This window comes from Lonchura striata, chromosome 2 (genome assembly GCF_046129695.1).
Source record: "Lonchura striata isolate bLonStr1 chromosome 2, bLonStr1.mat, whole genome shotgun sequence".
In the NCBI taxonomy this organism is placed as follows: domain Eukaryota; kingdom Metazoa; phylum Chordata; class Aves; order Passeriformes; family Estrildidae; genus Lonchura; species Lonchura striata.
Window position 1 is genome coordinate 2598394 of NC_134604.1, and position 21011 is coordinate 2619404.

At 41.2% G+C, this 21011-nt stretch overlaps 1 protein-coding gene across 10 annotated transcripts in view; it reads left to right on the plus strand.

Annotated features, from left to right (window-relative positions):
* The window catches only part of BBX (BBX high mobility group box domain containing), a 151891-nt gene that overhangs the window by 27209 nt on the left and 103671 nt on the right, over nucleotides 1-21011 (plus strand). The gene's annotated exons all lie outside the window — the stretch shown is intronic.

A 21011-nucleotide genomic window follows, 5' to 3' on the forward strand; every position in this document is an offset into this window, starting at 1 on the left:
ACAGCTAAAGATTGGGTGGTATCTCAGAAATTCATAGGTTTAGTTGAAAAAAAAAATTTTTTTTGGCTGGATTTTCATGTTTTCTACTTTCATGTATTTATAGGATGCATTCATGCTGGCATAACCCCCCTTCCTCATGTTTCTAGGGAGGAGTCCTCTGTCCTTGCTCACAGCTGTGGTGGCCTTGGCTGGGGCCAGCCATCCTCCTGCAGCTCTGCTTCCCAGGGATGGCTGTGCCAGGCCAGCTGTTTCCAAAACCATGATGTGTGCTGCTGTACCCCTGAAAACACCCTGGGGCAGGGTGGGTCCCCTCTGCCAGAGGGCAGGGGTGCCAGGGAGGCTGTGGAGATGGGAGAGCAGCCGTAGGTTAAAGCAGCATAAGGACAGCTAAAGGTCAGGCAGGGTTTGCCCTTAAGTACAACTGAATGAAAATTAGTTCCCTGCTGCTTTTGCTGCCCTGCTCACTTTTCCAGCAAGCATGTTTATGGAGGAAAATATAACCTGAATATGCCAGGAATGGGATGGCAACCTACCTGCAGGGACCTGACCTCTCCTCCATGCTTGCTCCCTCTTAGTGCTAGCACAGAGACTGAGCTCATCTCCTGCCGTGGCTGGCACAGCTGCCAGCTGTCCACAGGTGCAGACAAAATATATTTCTTTAAGTCACTTCTCTGTTTTCTGAATCTTGCCCACTTTGTTCTCCAACTTTTTCCAGAGGTCTGTTGGATTTTTGGACCTAAAAGGAAATCTAAAGGTCACAGGTTACATCCCCAAACAAAGCAAAACTTCAGAATTCTGGCAAAAGTGACATCAGTGGCAGCAAGCTCCAAAAATCTGAGCTCTAGTTCAAGTGCTCAAGCTTCAATGGCATTGGATCACTGTCTTAATATACAATAGGTGCCCAACTTGGGCTTTCTAATGTGCAAGCTAATACTGAAACCTGAAGAAAATTGCAAATGTATCCTGAAAGCAGAACTCAAGCTGCTGTAATGGTTTTTTAGCATTTCATTAAAATAAGTTAAATTTAAAAGATTTATTTTTACATACATTAGGATTTTAATTCAGTGAAGTACTTAGTGAATGAGTTGTGAAACTGGAAGGAGTGTGGGGTTTTTTTCTCTTGCAGAAAAGATGACAAGATTTGGCCCAAACACTGGAGGATTCTTTTAAAAACGATTATACATACTCTAAAGGAAAATTCAAATAAACAGTTGTGTGTAGTGGCTGTTTCTAATTGGGCTTGATGTTTTATCACAATTAGTTTTCCATTTAGGAGGGAGTATAGGAACTATAAATCTTGATGCAAATTAGCAGAGTGAAAGTTTTCTACTCTGCTTTGAGTCTTTGCACCTCTTTTAAGTATATGTTTAGAAAATATTGCAGTAGTACATCTAGGAAGAAAACTGGGTTGTTTGGAAATCTTGTTTCTGATAGAACTAGAAAATAGAGAAGATTATACTAATGGAAGTTTTTTCTTAAGACTTTGGATTGCATTTTAACCTCATGGAGAACAGCTGTCATTCTTAAAACTAGACAAAAATCTCCTAATTTTAAGAAACTTTGATACAGTAAATGTGTTGATTTTTTTTTTTTTTTTTTGCTACAAGTAATATGTGAATTTATATTGTGAGAATCAATTTCTGCACCTGTAAATTTGCAGGTAACTTGTTCTCATAGTTCTAAAAAGGGGGCAACAGTAATAGGATTTTATTCTGCCACATTGTATGTAGTATCTGAGTACCTTCCACCTATAGCAGAGAAGAACTGGGATTTAACTTCTCAGGATAACAGTGTGGGGGAGGGATAAGAAGAGACAGCATGCTGCTTGTTGGTAGGATTTTTGGCTTGGGTATTTCACTCATTATTTCAATTTGATGCTTGTACCTGAAGTTTTTCTGATGTTTGAGGTGTGTGCAGTAGGTAACAGGGCAGTGGCTTTCTCTGATGGAAATGTGCTGTTAATGTACTGAATAGCCCAGAAAGCACTGCTGTACACATGTGCATATATGAAAATATTGGATACAACATCTAAGAAGTGCTGAGATCCAGGAATCGTAAAAATGGTGATTCTGCTATTTCTGAATACACAGATTGTCAATGTTTTCTGGAGTGTTTTATCAATTAATGTGTCTGTTTAGTGTTATGTTAATTGTGTGGTATTGCAGCATTATATAAGCATTGGATTGGGAGATTGCATCTGTTTTGAGGTGAATAGTGACTTTGTTCAGATTTAGTAATTAAAATTGTATTTATACATGGAGTTGGAATAAAATGTGGAGCTTCAATAGAGATGCTACTTCATTAGTATTGCTGCAATACTGTCTATGTATATGAGCTCAGTTCAGGTCTGAATTTTACTGGCGATGGGGTTACAGTAGTAGAGTGAAATTGCAGATTTGATTGGAGAATTGTTTGGATGTCTTCACTGATAGTCACTTTCAGGTTAATTTTTGGAGTGTTTTAAGCATACTCTTAAGATATGTTTGTTTCATTAATTTCATTGTTTGCTGGCTCACAACACAGCTGTGATCTGCTCTATTTCCTTGCTATAGAGTAGGGGAAAGCATTCACCCAGGCAAGATTAATCAGTGTTACTTTTTCTGTCTTCTTTGGCCAGATCTTTTCCAGCCTGGTCACTTACTAAGTGATTTTAGTGCTCATAAAGTACCTGAGCAACAAGCCAGAAGTCATCATGTCATGTCAGTTCAGGACAAGATAGATAAACTGATGGAGTGAGTAAATGAGTGATCAAACTACCTCTGGCTTGGCTTGTTTTAAATAAATATGGAGACAGTTTGGTGCCTCATCTCCACCTGCCATTAATGTAGGGAATGAGAGGTGAGAAATTGTCACATGGACATTTATTTTGACAACAGTAGTTTAAGCAACACAAAACATCAAGTTAGTTTTAAAGCAGTAACTGCTTGACTGAAAGTGCTTGGTTATCTAAGTGTGTTCATACCCACACTTTTACTGCTTGCTGCTTCCTTCCTTATGCCTAGTTTTTTATCTAGTAGCTAATGGATGATCTCTTTTGACCATATTCAAGCTTTAAAACTATGTGTATCTCCCAGCAAGAAAAAAGCTGATACAGTTTAAAGTAGTGGGTTTTGAATTTTTCCAAAATTACTTTAATGACATTAAAACATTGTCCTGTAGATGATGTGAGTGCCTGAAAGAATGAGTGTAAGCCTCCCAACAGACTCATCTTCTTAGTGCAGACCTGTAGGAAGCAGTGAGTGCAGTGTTAAAAGCTGCCCGTGTCCTGCTGTATCTGTGCTGCAGTGGGAGACCTCTGGACAGGGTAATAACACTAGTCAGCAAAGATAATGACAGAAGTCTGACTGCCTGGTGGTGTTAAGCACAAACTGTTTAGCTTTGAAAAGAATGGTGGCATAACATGACTTGAATGGTTCTGGCTGTGAAATCCTACTGAAATGGTAAACTTTGATTTTAAAATGTACTTGTTCTTTTCTTGACCTCAGTCAAGGAGACTTAGGAGAGACAAATGAGCAGAGAGTAATTATTTGAAGTACAAGCAGATGCTACTCTTGTTTCTCAAGGAAGTTTCTTGCGTAGAAAGGCAGGGTTAAAGAAATGGAGCTTTTTGTACTGAAAACAATGCAATACTTTAGCCTGTTTTTCCAGCTTTTTCTTCGTATGACCTGTCATCTTAAGGATGAAGTGCCTTTAATAATAAAAAACTGAAGTGGGCTGGTAGAGGAGGGTCTTTCAGAATAGTTTAAAGTCATTTGCAAATTAAATAATAGCAGGTTACTTAAAAAGATGTGAGAAAGTTTTATTTTGTTACCAAGTCAAGATAGATTTAATATGTACCTTAGTTGTTAAACATATGCTTTAAGTGATTTGTTAGTTAACCTCATAACAATGGTCAATTATATTTATTTCCTATTAGAAGTATTTCTTCTAAGGAAAAAAAAAGATGCTTCTGTTTCTGCTTTCTGTTCCTGTTTTTGATGTTGCTGAAATAAATTGTCCTTGTCTGTCATTTCAGGAGTGCCAAAAACTGGTTTTCTATATCTAGTGAAATACTCTCAGGTGTATCTGAAGTGAAGAAGTAGAGAGGGGAGGAAGGAGGCTTTGCTGTGCACTGTAGCAATACCTGTCCAGTATTGATGAGGACTAAGAAGTGCCCTTTCAAAACTGAGTGTCAAATTGAGAAGCAGGGGGAAAACAGCATTCAAGCAGATAGGAAACAGCTTCTCTGGAATACACAGAATAACCCTGAGATTTTGGTGGTGGGCTTATGAGCTCATTTATCTCAGGGGTTGTGGACTCCCAGAGCAGTGAGTAATGCAGTACAATTGTTGGTTTTGATTTGAAGAGAAGCTCAGGTATTTATGTAATAATAATTGTATCAGAAAAGCTTTGGGAGTATCTTTGCTGTTTCTCTTAAGTTATTTATGATTAAGAGCTCTTATCTTTTCACCTTCTCTGCTGTTGGTCCATATACCACTGCAGCACAATATTCCATTCAGGTTTGGTGGCTTCTTGGTTCAAATGCTCATTAAATCTGTTCAGCTCTGTGTGTAAATCACATTTGCAATTCTGATATAGTTCTGGCTTTAAGATGAATATTTCCATAGTAAGGAAGCAGCTGTATATCTCTCCAGTGCTAATAGTTTCCCCCAAAAAGAATCATTAAGTACTGGTGGGACTAAAACTAGTGTCTCAGTTTATGATTGAAAAAGGTTAAAGCTGCCAAACTACAGGGACACCAGTGCAGGAATGGCATGGATATTAAGGAGGATAGGACGTGGTGTGTTGCTGCTCAAAGTCTGGCTAGCCTAGCCTGCATGCTGAGATTTAGGCTGCCTTTGTGATGTTGCTGCAGCACCTGCAGGTCCTGCTGCAGCGAGGCTTTGCATCGGCTCGGTGGGAACTGCCTGCTCCGTCCGAGGAGCTGTGATGGGGACGTGTGTCTGCATCAGTGACCTTCAGCTTCCAGCCTCAGGAATCCCTGCAACTGCAGTCACCACAGGCAGGCTGGGAGCTGGGGAGCCTTGGCACAAAGGCATGGGTCCTGGAAACGAAGGCCACAGGCTTTGGAGAAAGGTGTGATTGTGTTTCTAGCTCAGTCTGGATTGTCTGCAGACTGACTATAGGACATACTTTGAAACAGTGTCAAAAAGTGAACAAGCCACAGTGAATTTAAAAGGAGTCATTAAATGCTTTCTTAGAAGTTGCTGAGTTCCATCATCTGGAATGGACTCTTCCAGATGGGAGTTAGACATGCTACAGGCTCCTTTACTGAGCAGACAAGAGAAAATATATGAAAGAAGTGGTAAAAATGAAATTGGTTGGCCACCTTGCCTTTGTTTTCTCCTGTCAGTATAATGTAGAGGACATGAGATGGGATTTTTTTAAAGTGTAAGAACTCCACTTAAACTGATTTCCTGTTTTATTTTGGCCCTGTATCTACTCTGTACCCACCAGTACAAAACACCCTGCATCTTGCTATACAGAGCTAATAGGACAAAACATTGAGACCTGAAAGAGGGCAAGACAAGTGTAAAAACCATGCAGTGTCCCTACGTACCTCCACAGCCCCATTTTGAGAAGCCCTAAATGCATGGGGATTGTCTCCTTTTGGCTGAGAAGAACAGATCAGATCCTCGCTGTGCTAGTGTTACTAACATCCACTGCCATGCTGTTTCCTGTTCCGAATTTAAATTACTACTTTGAAAACTGCCTGATGGCGCTCACGGTAGTCAGTCCATCCTCCCTTGTGGGTTTTTTGGCTTTTGTTTTCCAAGCTCGCGTTTACTTGGAATGCCGTATATCAGTGTTTTCTGTGCGATGTGCTAATGACACAAAGCAGCCTTGGTGCTGAGGAAGGTGGGGGACAGGCAAGCGGCAGAAGGAGCCCGGCAGCAGGGAGCGAGCTTCCCGTGGGAACGGGAGCTCCGTGCAGGTGGAGAAAGCTCTTACAGCGTGCGGGATGCTGTCGTCGAGCTTAAGCCCTGCTTGAGGCTTTTACAACTCAAGCCTCTCACTTCTAAAGCATCCCCCCCTTTTTTTCTGTTAAACTCCATCAGAAGAAGTTATTTACGCGCTAGACGCGGCAGTTCAGTCAGTCTGAGGAGACGCGCATCATCTGTTGCTCTTGGCACGCCGGAGGAGCTCCCGCAGCGGCGGAGCAGAGCCCGGGCTCCGTCCCGCAGGACGTGGGCGCTTGCAGCCCGGCTCACGCGTGATAGCGGCCGGGCCGAGCCGGGAAAAAGCCGGGGCCAGCCGGGAAGCAGGCAGGGAAAAAGCCGTGGCGGGCAGGGCAGCAGGGCGGGGGCTCGGGGCCGCTTGCGCAGGGCCGGTACCTGCGCGGGGCTGCCGCGGGCCTTGCCCCGCCGGGCCGGCGCTGCTGCCGTCCGTGCCGGCCCGGCCCCGGCACTGCCCACGCCGTGCTGCCCGGCCGCGCTGCCGGAGCCGGGCTGCAAGCGGCGAGCTTCGCCCCGCGCCTCCTCGGCCCGCTTCTCCTCGGCCCGCTTCTCCTCGCCCCGCTTCTCCTCGCCCCGCTTCTCCTCGCCCCGCTTCTCCTCGCCCCGCTTCTCCTCGCCCCGCTTCTCCTCGCCCCGCTTCTCCTCGCCCCGCGCCTCCTCGCCCCGCGCCTCCTCGGCCCGCTCCTCCTCGGCCCGCTCCTCCTCGGCCCGCTTCTCCTCGCCCCGCGCCTCCTCGCCCCGCGCCTCCTCGCCCCGCTCCTCCTCGCCCCGCTTCTCCTCGCCCCGCTCCTCCTCGCCCCGCTCCTCCTCGCCCCGCGCCTCCTCGCCCCGCTCCTCCTCGCCCCGCTCCTCCTCGGCCCGCTTCTCCTCGCCCCGCTTCTCCTCGCCCGCGCCTCCGCTCCGCCCCGTCCGCGCTCCTCGCGCGGCTGGCTGAGATCAGCTTCCTGCTTTTCGTTTCCCTCGGTTACTCCTCCCCCGACGGAGTTGCGTTTCCATCGGGCTGGAGCTCATTCCTGCCCGTGGTTTGGGCTCTGGCTGTGCCAGGCGAGCACGCCGGGCTGCAGAAGCGGGTGTAGGCAGGATGGCAAACACTGGTGTGCCAGCTCTGTGACCGGAGGGCAGAGGAGGTGAGTGCCGCCCGTACCTCTCTGAATCCAGGCAGCTGGTGAGCCCAGACTCACAACTCGCCCGGCTCAATAACAACAGACGAGCAATTACGTTCTTACCGTCCCCGATTAGATGGTTTTGCTCCTGAGTATACTCAGGAAGTGATGTATTTTGCTGTAGCAAAGATCTGTAGTCAATAAAAGTTTGTAGTCTGTAAATATCTGTTTTTTCTCATTGAAAGGTATAAATAGGTATGACACAAACACAGCCATAAAGGTAAAGTTTACTCTAAACAATTTTAAAAACCCACTCGTGTTATTCAGAACTTCTGGATGGATTGAGTAATGCAAGAGAAGAGACTTTACAGTGGTTTAGTAGTAACTGTGGATCCAGAACAGCGTGATGTATTTGAGGGAGTGATGTGATGTTCTGACATGGAAATAGAATTATACACATGAAAAGCAAAAAAGAAAAAATACTTTTTATAGTTGCCAAGCATCCCTCAGAAAGGAAGCCAGGTTGGTTGATTTAAAACAGTGTTTGGAATAATGTCAGTTACAACAGATGGGCAACTTCTACGAAAAAGTGTCTTCTTCCATTATTGCATTGGATTTTTAAAATTATTTTTCTTTACAGAATGAAGAATGTAAATATCACAGGTTCATTAATCAATTTTCAGCTTTTCAAACTGATGAGCAGCATTCTCTGTATTCCCTCAAAGTTCTGAAATTGCTAATCTGTAAGTGGTGGTAGGCTACACAAATACTTTGCGTTGCCATATTCTGCTTTTGCTATGTTTTTATTACTGCCTGTTAACAATCAGATTGATGGGATGACTTTGTTTGCTCTGGCTGTGATGCTCTGAGTGATTTTGCAGAGGACTCCTCCTGAGAAGCCGCTCAAGCACACAGCTGTGGTGAGCCAGCCTGGTGCTGGATGTGCCACTGCTGCTACAGGACACTGCCACAGGTCTGAGCTGCTCCCCAGGTGACGGGGGACAGTGGTAAGAAATCAAAAATCTTGATCAGGATCATCTGAGGCCTAACCAGAATTGCTTGTGCTCTTAAGGGTGGGTGATTTGAGTAGCTGTTTTCTGTTCTGACAAGTTTAATTTAGTGATTGTTCTATAAAATGAAAAACGTGGAACCCTTTATTAGATCTTACATTAAGTTCTCCAGTAGCTTTGCTGAAAGCCGTTCTGGAGAAGCATGTGTTTTAAAGTTTGATGCATGGTGGTGAAAAATGAGAGAGGTGCAGTAAATTAGAAATTGAGGGTTGATTTCTGGTAAATTTTTTTTAGGAATACTGACTTGCCATTTTTCCATGGTGGAAGTTAGCTCTGCTTCTTACCAGCAGCATTATACTTTAAAGGGGTCTTTCAAGAGACCTTTTACAAGGGCATGTGGTGATAGAACAAGGGAGCATCACCCTAAGCCAAAGAAGGATGGGTTTAGATTAGATATCAGGAAGAAATTCTTCACTGTGAGGGTGGTGAGGCACTGGAACAGGTTACCCTGAGATGTTGACCCATCCCTGGAGGTGTTCAAGAGCAGGTAGAATGGAGCTCTTAAGAGCATGATCTAGTCAAAGGTGTCCCTGCCTGTGGCAGAGGGGCTGGAGCCAGATGATCTTCAAGGTCCCTCCAACCCCAACCATTCTGTGATTTTATGCTTCTGTGCTTCTTCAAGTTTCAGGGCAAGTAGAAGTCATAAGGGTATTATTGGTTCACACTTTACTGCTTGCAGTTGAACAGCTTTGTAGGTAAAGGTGTAAGGGCAAAATGAAAACAAACCACTTTTATAGCCTAATCTGTGGCCTCCACTTGAGTATTGGTGGAGGAGTATTGTATAGGAGGTAATAATAAAATTTCCAGTCAAGTGTGGCCTTGCATCTTTTATATTTGTTTTCATGTGCTGGGTATACTGTGCTGCATGTTTTTTCCTCTATGCAATCTCTAAATTCATTGCTGCTAAATCTACTACTTGGTATAGACATATGCTCAAGAAATTAACCCTGTGTTATGTCATTATTCTGGGGGATAAAAGAGTAGCTAAAGACATTTTATGTGCTGTGCACATTTTATCAGTGTGTTAAAAAGACAACACAAGCCCGTTTGTTTCAGTGTGTTGAGTCTAAAGATAATTCTACGTGCTAATGTCTTCACAAGAAATGTGTGGTAAATGTGCTTATGCTGTAGATTCCCATTTCCATTGTGGGCCCAAATATTAACCCTTATTTGCCAAAGTTACTACCTTTTTACTTTCCTTCTGCCAGTAAAGAAACTCTGTAGCACTGCGTACTTCAGCATAATGTGAAGTGTCAAGTGCAACAGGTATTGGACCTTTGTGCTGTTTTATTCAGTTTGTAACTATTTTCAACATCTCAGTTATAATTAGGAGGCTGCTGTAAAATAATCCAACCTGCATCAGTAAAGGGCTCCTACCAGTGGCTCTACATTTGGTTCTTTGTTTTCCTGCTTCACTGACAGCTAGAGTCAAAGCATTTGCTGCTTCTCGGTCATACTTTGGCAACCTTGTTTTCTCTTAGCTTGTAGAAATTGGTTTAGGTATTTTGGAATCCACCAAAGAGGGATAAGAAATTGTGTCTTAAAGCTGGATACTTCCTCATTGGAGATATCACAAGTGTACCAAGAAGTGCTCTGTATTTGTAGGCATGAAGAGAAGAATGAAGGGAATGGCTCCCAGAGTATTTTTTTTTTCACCTTCAACATGTGTAATGTTGACAACCATCTTCATCATAGATGGAAGATAGAGATATTGTTTGAATTACAGCCCCCTGACAAAGAAGTGGAATGAGACATATTTAACAGAAGTAATAGTGAATCACCATATTTAAATGGCAGCACTATTTCTGAAAGAAACAGTCCTTTCATCTTGGAGCCACGCTAATGTTTTTGTTGTATTACGAACTAGACTGGAGGAATGACTGGAGGAATGATAGCTAAAATTAATGTTGTTTGTTAGCTAAACTTGTTCTGCCTGAAGATAGAACTGACCACCACTTTGTGGACCAGCTAATGTATTGTGAATCAAACTGAAGAGCTGAACAGCTCTGTTGCCCCCTAAAAAGGGGTCTGGGAGGGCATAATAGAAAAGCAGAACAGGGGACACAACTCAGTTTGGTTTCAGAGCTGGTCTGTGCTTGCTGCTTGTCAAGCTAGAGCCTTAAGGCAAGCTAAGTAAAGTGCAAGAGGAGGAGGATGTATCTCCAGAATCAGAGCACTACTGTCTATTCCTTCTACTAGGGACTTACATATATTTTTTAAAGATGATTTTGCAGTCTGGATAGTTTCCAGAGCAGATAGCATCAGTTAGTTACTGATGCTGAAGATAGCATGTCTTAATTGTGATGTTTTTATCTTTCTCCTGTGATCCTTTCTGAAGTTGATGCTGTAAAGTGTTAATTTCATCAGTTACTCTTGAGATTTTCAGTAGTGGTGAACCACCTGAAAAAGAGCAGATAGCTTCTCCTTGAGTGGCCTGTAAAATGAGTACATTTCTCTGGCCAATATTCTAATATTTCTTTGGTTTTTTTTTTTTTTCAATGGCAGGGTGATATTAGTTGCTTGAGTGTGATTTGTGGAGTTCAGGAAGTTTTTGTCAATAGTTTTCAAGCTTTTGTCATGTGTCAGGTGCTGGCAAAACCAACAACAGGTATTCAGCAGGCATTCACTATGTCAGTGTTTTTGCTAGGGAAGTCAAATGTTACATCCCAAGGTAAAGTTCCTGGTTTGAGATTTGCTAATGTCTACCCATGCATTTTGTCTGGGGCCTCGTTACTTCTTAGAGATGCACAGAAATCTATGGTGGTGAATTTTGACAAGGCATTAAAGGGTCAGTGTTTGTTTGGAAATTGGGTAGACTTTAGAGTTGAAAATGTTGTCTCTGCTCCTTCCCTTGCTCTATGAAAATAAACTGAAAACCATAGAGAAATGTGGCCTATTGCATCTTCAGTTTTTTGAGTAATATTTTAGGATACCTTAAGCTGCAAAATTTACTGTTAATTAAAAAATTTATACAAACCAAAAATTAGAATTGTGGGAAAGTAACAATAGGAATGATAGTTTCCAAATGAGAAAGAAAACTTATTTTAACATCCCTGTAAAGCTTGCACAGCTTTTATAAAGCCAAAAGGACTGAAACAATGACCTAGAAGTGCAAACACAACAGAAAATTTAAAAATCGACTACTTGGTTTGATTGTATCTTTCTTTCACAGGGAAAAAGTAAGATTCTTGTTTTTTGCTGTAAGTGGAGAAGGTACTTATGAAGAGGAAACCACAAAAATAATGCTCTCTTTGGTAGCCAAGTTATGGCACAATATAAGGGTGTTTTAAATTTAAAATTGTGCTAATGTAGCTGTAACTGTTTCATACTTAACTGAGTAACTTTCTTTTTGTAACTGATGCTGCCACTCAAAGCTTGTTAATGTATGAAGTAACTTGGAAGTAGCAATCAGGTGTGTAAACTCCTGGAAGTTTTTTGGGTAAAGATGCAGGTAAATTCCACACGGGCCTATTGTACATTGACAAAATCTCAGTAAACAGAATTTTAGTGCAGCTCACTCAAGAAGCAGGTTCTTGCTAGTCAGGAGCAGTTACTAGATTTCAGGTATTTCCTTCTCCCTTCAAGGCTCCAGTAAGGCAGGCAGCCAGCCATTTGAAAAAAATCAATGGTATATTCTGACAACATGACTGAGGCCTTCCCATCTGTAGCTCATGGGTTATTCAGAATGATCACAGGAATAAATCTCATGTACAGGTTTTCTGAATTAGATGCTGGGCTTTCACTGAATGTCTGATCTGAGTCCCTGCTCTGTGAATTCTGAATCTACACCTGGAGATGTTTGCTGCAGTTACTGACTTTCTGGTGGACCTCTAGTGAGACAAGGAAATCCAAACTGATGTGTTGAAGTGGTGGTTAGGCAGAGGAAAAATAGGTATTTTCTGGGTGAGCTTTCATAAGAACTGAATATACTCTATTATCGTCAATTTACACTGTAGCTTGTGACTACATTTTCTGCAGTATGAGTTGACAAATGCACATAAAAGCAGATAAATCCTTTGCTCTTGACAGTTCTAAGAGGTATTTCAGCTTGTCCTGCAGGTCCTTAGAGAAAGACATCTTCAGTTGACTGATAACTCTGTAGCACATTTCTGCTGAGTAATTAAGGTGCAAATAGAGGCTGCAGAGATGCTTAGTCTTCAGTCGGTAATGTGTTTGTTTTCAGATGGTCAGCCTCCTTCATTTATACCTAGAAATAATTAATTCTTGAACATTGTGCCATCTCGTGAAGATGATTAAGGAGCATGCTATGCTCCCTTTGTCAAACCTGGTGGGGAACAAGGGGGCAGGCAGCTACCCAGCTAACCAGAGTTCCCAGGTCTGTGGCAAGACCTCTAGAAAAGGTATATTTTGGTTGTCTTTTGGGGTGATAGAAGCCTGGTAAATATCAGAAACCATTTCTCAAAAGGCAGTATGCCAACCTAGGCATTTGCAGCACTAACAAAGTACATGATATGTACAAAGTACCAGGGCTGATGTGCATATTAAGAAGTAGTAGAAGGTTCAGAAGGAGCTTCCCATTTTAATCTTAATGCACAGAGGAAAGAGCTTAAAGAGTGGCTATGATAGTTTGCAATTTCTTGTGTTTTCAAGTCTGCCACTGATTTGTTTTTTGCATGTTGCCTTTGCAAAACAGGCCTGCTGTGTGGTGTTCACTTTTATCTTGCATGTACCTGCAGAAAAGTATGTATAGATACCTACACATGTAAACACTTAGGTATGTGTATGTAATAGAAAGAGTATGTACATCTTTGCTGTGGTAACAGGACAAAATGAGCTTTGGTGGCTATTCCTGATCCCCATTCACTCTTGCAGTTCACTGAAAACATGAGACAAGGCAGCAAGACTTACACATGACATGAGTGGAGTAGATCTCTGGTACTATCTGCTGCTGATTTCATCAGTGATGTTTTTTGGCATGCTGTGCTAGACCAGTAGTGAACCCACTCTTTCACTGTTGTTACCAAAGAGTATCTTAGTTTTAAAGTACCTAGATAAATAAATAAAGTTAAATTAAAAGTGAATTAAATTTGTGTCTAAATAAAAATCCAACTAAAGTCAATGTTAATAAAGTATTAAGAGTGGCCTTACCTTTCATATGATTCTGGCTAGTCAAAGCTGCAAAATATTGATATTATTTTTGTTGATAGTACAAATTAGGTCTGTTTAAGAACTAGCTAAATAGATCTGAATAGTGCCTGTACAAACCTCTGAGTCCTGCAGAATTGTTTTCTCACTTCCACATACCTGAGCAGTGAGTAGCAAGAAACAGCTCCTGGTGATTTATGTACCTAAAAGGATAAGCTGTCCCCCATCTTGGAGAAATAAATATGATTTAGAATCAGTCTTTCTGCAGGTCCTCCACATAGGGCGAATCTGACCAATGCTTAATTTGTTAGACATGTGAAGCAAGGTGGAGGTGTTGCCTGCTGGGATCAGAGCTTTAAATATCACTTAGCTGCTGCTCATGCCCTCACTATTTTTAAGGAATCTTCTCTTTAATTCTGACATTAGGGCATGCAGGGATCATTTTTTCTTGTTTCATGTCTTTGTATAGTTGTGGTGCCACAGTTTTTCACTTTCAGCTGCAGATTGAAATAGGTTGGAGCTCCTTAACCATACCAGAATGATCATTTGCATTTTATAGCATTTTTCACTTGCTATACCTGAATGATGTATAGGATTGATGGAAGAAGCTAGGTGACACCTTTGTGATTGAGGCAAGTGGAAGCTCTGAATCACAGGAAGGTTAAGTATGAATTTAAGGAAGCCTTTTGGCTTCCTTGAAAGGTTGGGGGAACCTATGGCTCCTTATTTTGGGGGTGGGGAGGGGAAGCTGCTGCTGGGATTCAGTTATAGGATGTTACTCATGGCAGGGTGTAAGGGGGCATATTATAAAATAGTGTGGAAGTTGTGTGTGATGATTGGCACCTGATGCTCACTGTATTAGATTCACCTCTGATCAACAGTGCAAACATCCCAAGAGAAAATATGCTAACAGGAACTCCTAGTCTGTGAAGGAGAAGTAGCAACATGTTCTTCCAGAGTCTGGCATTACTGTGACAGCAAAGTGATTTCCAGGAACAAAAGAAAAAGCCTAAGACCATCTTGCCTAAGATGTGTCTGCAGTTCAGTCTTTCAACAGGTAACACAGATTAACACAAAGAAAAGAAATGGATCTGAGTTTGTTTTGAAACCAAGGTGTTGATATGAAAAATCAGTACAATTTTTCACTTTATTACATAGTTGAAATGGCCATTCATTTGAAGAATGAATATTTGATGTTTTCATAAAAAATTCTATGCTTAAATTTCTGTAGCGCACCTGGCTGGAGGGGTTTTACAGAGAACTTATAGCACATTACAAATATTTATGAAGCTTAGTATGATTTTTATAGATGTTAATACTGTTTATTACAGAATTCTTTTAACCTGTACTTCAGATACCTGTTTAATGTATTATGGTTCTTTCTTTTGCATGTTACTAGGTAGCTGGTTCTTCCATGGCTGAGAGACCTTACCTAAGTACCCACGTGCTTTGTGGGATGTGGAGGGATGTGGACCAAGGAGGATCCCTTGGCTCATCCTGCTGCTTCCCAGGGGTAGCACAATTCTCAGAAAAGGTTTGCCCACCCCTGAAGAGGAACAGAGTTAGAATAACACAGCCGTGTTTCCTCCCAAGCATAAGGAGGGAACTTGGTTTTGGCTTTGACAAAGTGGGAAACTGGCATCTAGGGCACACCAAGGCATGTCAGCAGGGAGCATCATGATGATGAGCATCATCATCAGGGCTGCAAGGACTGTGTAATGCTTCAGGTGCTGGACCTGCAGTGGACTCTTGTCAGTGCTTTAAGCAGTAAAAAAGCTTATCTTGCCCTGGCAGCTGGGCTGCAGAAGCTGGTGAGGCTGCAGGAATTGTTTGTGGCCGCTAGATGACTCCTTCAGCCTGCTGGTGGGTAAACCCAGAGCTGAAAAGAAGTCTGAAGAGCTGGTGCAGGAAGGAGAGGCTGCTCTGGGTCCGTGCTGAGAGAGGTGCACCAGAATAAACTGAATAAACTCCCAACTGATGGAAATGTTATATGATTTTTTTTAGTTTGAGTTGAAGTAGTTCAGGGGAATAAAACTCTACGGATGACTAATTTGGGATGTTTGTTAAAAAGTTTGCATTTTCAAAACAAGGGTCCTAACTTCCATAAGGTCAGGCTGGATTCACTGAGGCAGTAAACATGTGAAAAAGCTAATTTTACAAGTTATACGACTTGCTCACTAGACTGTAAGTGATACCTGGGTTTGTGGGGGGCTCTGGCTCTTACTTTACAAGCTTTCATGAAAAGAAAAGTCACTGAACATTCCACTCAAACCAACAGCAACATAATATTATCTTTGCCTCTTCTTTGCATGTTGTAGATGGGCAAGACAAATTCTGTTAGGCTGGGAAAAATGTAAACAGACTTACTAAAGTCAAGGCCTAGACAGAATTCCCACAAACTCGATATAAATTTTGTTGCATATATAGAGGGTCCACTCACTATATGATGCTCAGGATTAAATAAACTTCCTGTCATGTAGAGAGAGTGTAGATAATGCTTTAGTTGCATAAACAACTATCTACCAATGTCTGTACTAAGTGTGTAGTCTCTTTATCAAGGTAATTAGGTGATGAGGTGGTTGTGCTGTTGCTCCATGTGTTTCCTCACATCTGTTTCTATTTCTGAGATGTAATAATGAATCATTAGTTACCATTAAATGTGATCAGTTCCTGGTGCAAAGTATGTGCTGGATAAAACAATAGTGCCCATGGCTGATTTTTTAAAATTCAGAACTGTTTTTTTTAAGCCAAGAATATCATAGCAAGTAAGACTTGCTATGAGCCTCATCTATGGCTTGATCTGTGAAGGCATTATATTATTCTTCAAAGCTGTGAAGTCTGAGTTTGTGGTAAGCTAATCTTTTTCTAAACAATTTAAAGTAAGAGTGTCATGTTTGGAAGGTTTTTTTCAGCCAAAGTTCTTTCTCTCTTAAATACCGAAGACCTGCTGGTACGTCCAAAACTTCTGAATTAGCTTCCAAAAATGCAGTTCTGGATTGAGTCTTTGCAAACCAGGACTAGAATTCTCTTGACCCAAACTGTCTCTTGAGGGTAAACATAACCCAGTGGCATATTGGGGTTTAGTTCATTGGTTGTGTTGCAAAGACATGATATAAAAAACAGCTGTTTTGTGAGATTTTCAGTTACTTTCTATTTATGCATGTAGGGTATGTATGTAATACATTTCTTTGTATGAATATATGCAAACATCCCTTGTCTCTTTTCCAAATATGCATATCTTGGCACATACACACAGGAATCCTTCCCTTCCTCTCTACCTTGTTTTCTACACCAAGACCCTGTTTTTGCAATTGTGTTTAAAAGCTGTGATACAGCAATTTTGTACTGATCTAAAGGGAAACTGCATAATCTGTAACTTGCACTAATCATTTGTAAATAAACTATGACAGAATTGATGAGGAGAAATATTGAACAAAGAAACTGAGTTTTGGCATTTACTTAAATAATTTCTGTCTTGTTGCTGCGTCATTATTTTGTTACACTAGATGTTCTGTTTAACTTGGTTTCTGAGATTTCCATGTTTTTATCTGTTTACTCAAAAGCTGTAATTCTAAGGAGATGCCTTGCATGGTTTAATTGAAAGGCCAAGAAGGAAGATTTAGGGGCAAGGCCAGGAGCAATGCTAATTAAGCTTCCTTGGTCTGGGTGTGTTCAGTGTGTTGATCTCTTATATGCTGCAAGAGAAATAAAGCTGTGCTGCACCATGTTAAGATTTAGCTAAAAAAATATAAAGAAAAATTAAAGGAAGAATTACCTAATCCTGTAGTTCCCATTAGATTCTCGCTCTGAGAAGTGTCTTATTGTTGGATTTCTGCTTTTTCTGCTGCTGTCAGTGCTGGCTGTGGTTATGAATAGAAGGCACCATGTGTAGCATGGATCAAAGAGAGGTGAATGAGCTGAATTGGGAATTTACCATGCTTGAGCTAAGCTGGCAATGGAACTGATGTGAGTGTCTTAATTTTATTTAGAGCTGTGTAAAGGGAGAGGCTGCATGTGTGTGTGCATGTGTGTGGCTCCCATCTCCCCTGCCTTGTGCCTCTCCTCGTTCTCCTGGGCCCCCAGTGAGGTGCTGGGATGTACAGGTTATCACTTCTGAGCACATCTGGCATTTCAGGAGTTAGCTGGGCTGCTGCTGGGAGCACAATAGTGGCATATTCCATGTTCAGCTTCCTCTCTGAAGTGGCTGAGCTGAGTCAGGCAGTAGGGAAAAGGCTGAGCAAGGCACTGATGTTGCCCTGAAGTTTTGAAAAAAAGTTTGCTTTCCAGATTTTTTTTTTTTTCTCCAAGACAAAATCAATCTGTTGTTCATCCTGTCTTTATCCTTTTTATGATATTACTACTAATAATACTTAATATTTTTGCTGGTGTGCTTGTGTGCCTGCCTGCCCTGTCCTTTGACTGGGATCTGGTGATGGAATAATCAATCAATCCTTTTGGTATTTCTTTTTCCCAGTCCTTAGCATAGTCAGTGTTCAGAATGGTTAATAGGCATATTTCCTAACGTTATGTCTTGTACAAAGACCCCCGGGAAGGGAGTACTGAGAATGATCAGGCTGAGACAGATAATGAGCATTGTACTGTGTTTATTTAGGGAAGGGAAAAAAAAAAAAAAAAAAAAGAGAGAGAACCTAAACTCAAACTCTCTCAGAGTCTGAGAAACTTCTGAAAGAAGAGAATTTTGTTTGAAGCAAAGTTGTATGGCAGTTGTAATTAAGCAACTTAATGCATTTAGGGTTAAGAAGGAAAGCTTCAGATATTTCTTACCTGTTCCTATTTTCACCTCAAATAGAAGCATTTGATTATGAAGCAAGATTTAACTGGGAACTTGAAATGCTGCTGAGGACTGTTTGCAGAAAGTTTTCTTTTTCATTCATGCATTGAATTACGTAAGTGTAAAGTGAATGTGTCTTAAAACAAGAGCTCCTAAAACTTTTCATTTATCCTGCAAAACCTCAGGATATCTTCATACCCTAACATTGTATTTTGCAAAGATTTATAACCTGTTACCATCATCTAAAGCACAGGGAACATTGCACTAGTGCTCTCATGAAGTTTCTGTCACTTGGAATCTTTCCCAGCACCAGTTTTAGAAGTCAGGTTTCATTTCTTAGTGGCAATATTGACATAGTTGTGATTTGGGTGTATTTAGTGTTCACTCTGAAGAGGGTGCATTCTTTGATGTGCTTAAATTGCAGCTGTTAGTACTAATACCTCATTTTAGGATGGTACCAGTGCTAATTTTACTGGTTTATTTGGACTCCTGTGAAGTCAGTCATAATCTCAGTCTGTCTCCTTTCCAGCCTTGTATTCCAGGTAATGTGCAACTGAACAATCTATTTATGGCTTGTGCCAATGCATCATGCTGGATAAGATGACACCATTTTTTGCATGTGAATTAAGGAGGGGATAAAGAATCTGTGTTTATTTAAGAAGACTTGGTTCCCTAACTGAGTTGTGGCAGAAACTCTACATGAGGTGGTACTAGAGACATAAAAGTAATACCTCAGAGTGGTTAAGCCCTTCTAGCACAGCTGAAAGTTGTAGATCAAGTCTCCAGAGAGATGGACTATCTGTGGCAGAGCTTTTACAGCCTGAGATGGGCAGATCCCCTGTGAAAGTGGGATGCTGATGGTAACCAGTTAAAACTTACTCTGGATTTCAGAAGTGTTACTGATTTTCCCTCTCATTTGTAAAGAAGCAGCAAACCAGACTTCTAATACATGCTGGATATTAGTTTGTTTATAATAGCTATCCCATCTAGGTGATTGACTGGCTATCTCTGTTTATCTTGTGGTATATTTCTGCATCAAGCACTTACTTTAATTCGGTAGAGATCTGTAGCACTTCAGTTTGTGATAGACTACAGAGCAACATCCATAGATATGATGGCAGAAACCTGCAATTTAGGTGCTATTAATTACAAAATTTTTAAAAAACCCTAACCTAAACCTAAAAAAATCCTAGCACCACAAAACAAACCCCTCTCCCAAAAAAATCCCCCAAACAGCCAACAACTGAATATGCATAATTTTGTGTATATAACAGTTTTCCAGTCATCCTTGATGTTCTGCTGTTGACTATCTCTACTGCTAGAATGGGTAAAAAATACTGAATAGTGTTCTTTACATTGTATTGATGTGTTTTTTTTATTTTTTACAACTGAATATTACTGCAAATGCTTTAAAATATGGTAACAATACATTTGTATTATGTAAGAACCAACTAAATTACATTTAGTCTAAGTTGGAGACTCAAAATGTGCTCTTATTTAGTCTAATAGACATGTACATAGATCAGGCATAGAAAGGATATTCAGGTGGAAACTTGAAGAGTTGTCTTGATGCCACTTTTTCCTATGCAGGTATAGATACAAGGGCTGAAATTGGGGTTTGGAGTAAATGAGTAGTCCCCCATTCAATTATTTCATTTCCTGATAAAATTTTATTAAGAATTGTAATTTTTATTTTAAAAAGTTTAAATAATAACAAGGTATTTGTGGCTTTTCTTCCCACCCCCACAAAAACTGTTTTAGTTGAGCATTCTGATAAGGTCTGTAACTCCATGATTACATAGTATTGAGGAATGAAGGAAAATATCATGCTGTTCAGCAAATACAGTGTACAAACACAAGTTAATGGTTAACTGCACTTAAGTCTAGAAATTATTGTATATTAATTACAGTTAATTATGAGATGATGCAAGCACATTGCTGTGCAATGTGCTTGGAACACACTGTAACTTTAAAATGTGTTTTAGGAGAAAAATTTGGGTATTACCACCTCATTTTAGGACAGAAATACTTTTCTTCACTATAAATATCTCTAAAACACCTTCATGGCTCTGCCTGGTCTTAACGTGCAGGCTTGAATTCTTCAGTGAGTACCTCTAAAGAAAAGTTAATAAATTTCCACTGGAGCACCAGTGATAACAGCTTGCCCAGCTGTGTGGTTTGCTACCTGTTACTGGCCCCACAGAGCAAAGGTAGTTTCTCCTGATGGAGTTTTGGAACCACTTTGAAACTTGTCCCTGTTAGAGTTGCCTTTAGGCAACTCCTAGCATGCTGTATTTTGGCTTCTGCATATCTGTTTTCTGGCAGCACACCAAGATGTGATATTTAAGAGTGTGCTGTGCTCCCATCTGACTACACCTCTGGAGCAGCCTCTGTGAAATCAGGATTTTTGCAGCCAGTTTTCCCTTACTTTCTGCCCTTAATCAAAGGCTGTGTCAGGGAAAAAAAAGTTTGCTTTCCAGATTTTTTTCCCCAAGACAAAATCAATCTGTTCTTCATCCCATGGTCTTTATCCTTTTTAGAATATTACTACTAATAATACTTAATAGTTTTGGCTAGCGCCTTTTGCTGAAAGTCAGATTCTAAAAAAAAAAAGTCAGCTTGTATGACAAGGGACTCCTGTGTGCAATCCACCTCATTAAAGTTTCACAAGGTCCACAGGAGTGCTGCAGCAAGTGGTAGCTCAAAGGCCACAGCTCTTAAATCTTGGTCTTCAGAATATTTACATGTAGGCATAGCTTCTCCACCAAAGCTCCCTTCTGTTGACCTCAGGGCTGAATTGTGAATTTGAAATGGAGCCCAAATATTAACATTTGTGAGTTGGTGACAGCAGGCAGTGGGGAGGCAGGGTGTCAATGTGCCAGAGCTCACCCTGGTTTGGGGTGGCTCCATGTGGTGGAAAAGTCTCTCCTCCAACCCGAGCTTCCAAAGAAAGGCTCAGCAGTCTCTTGTTGTTCAGTCTCAT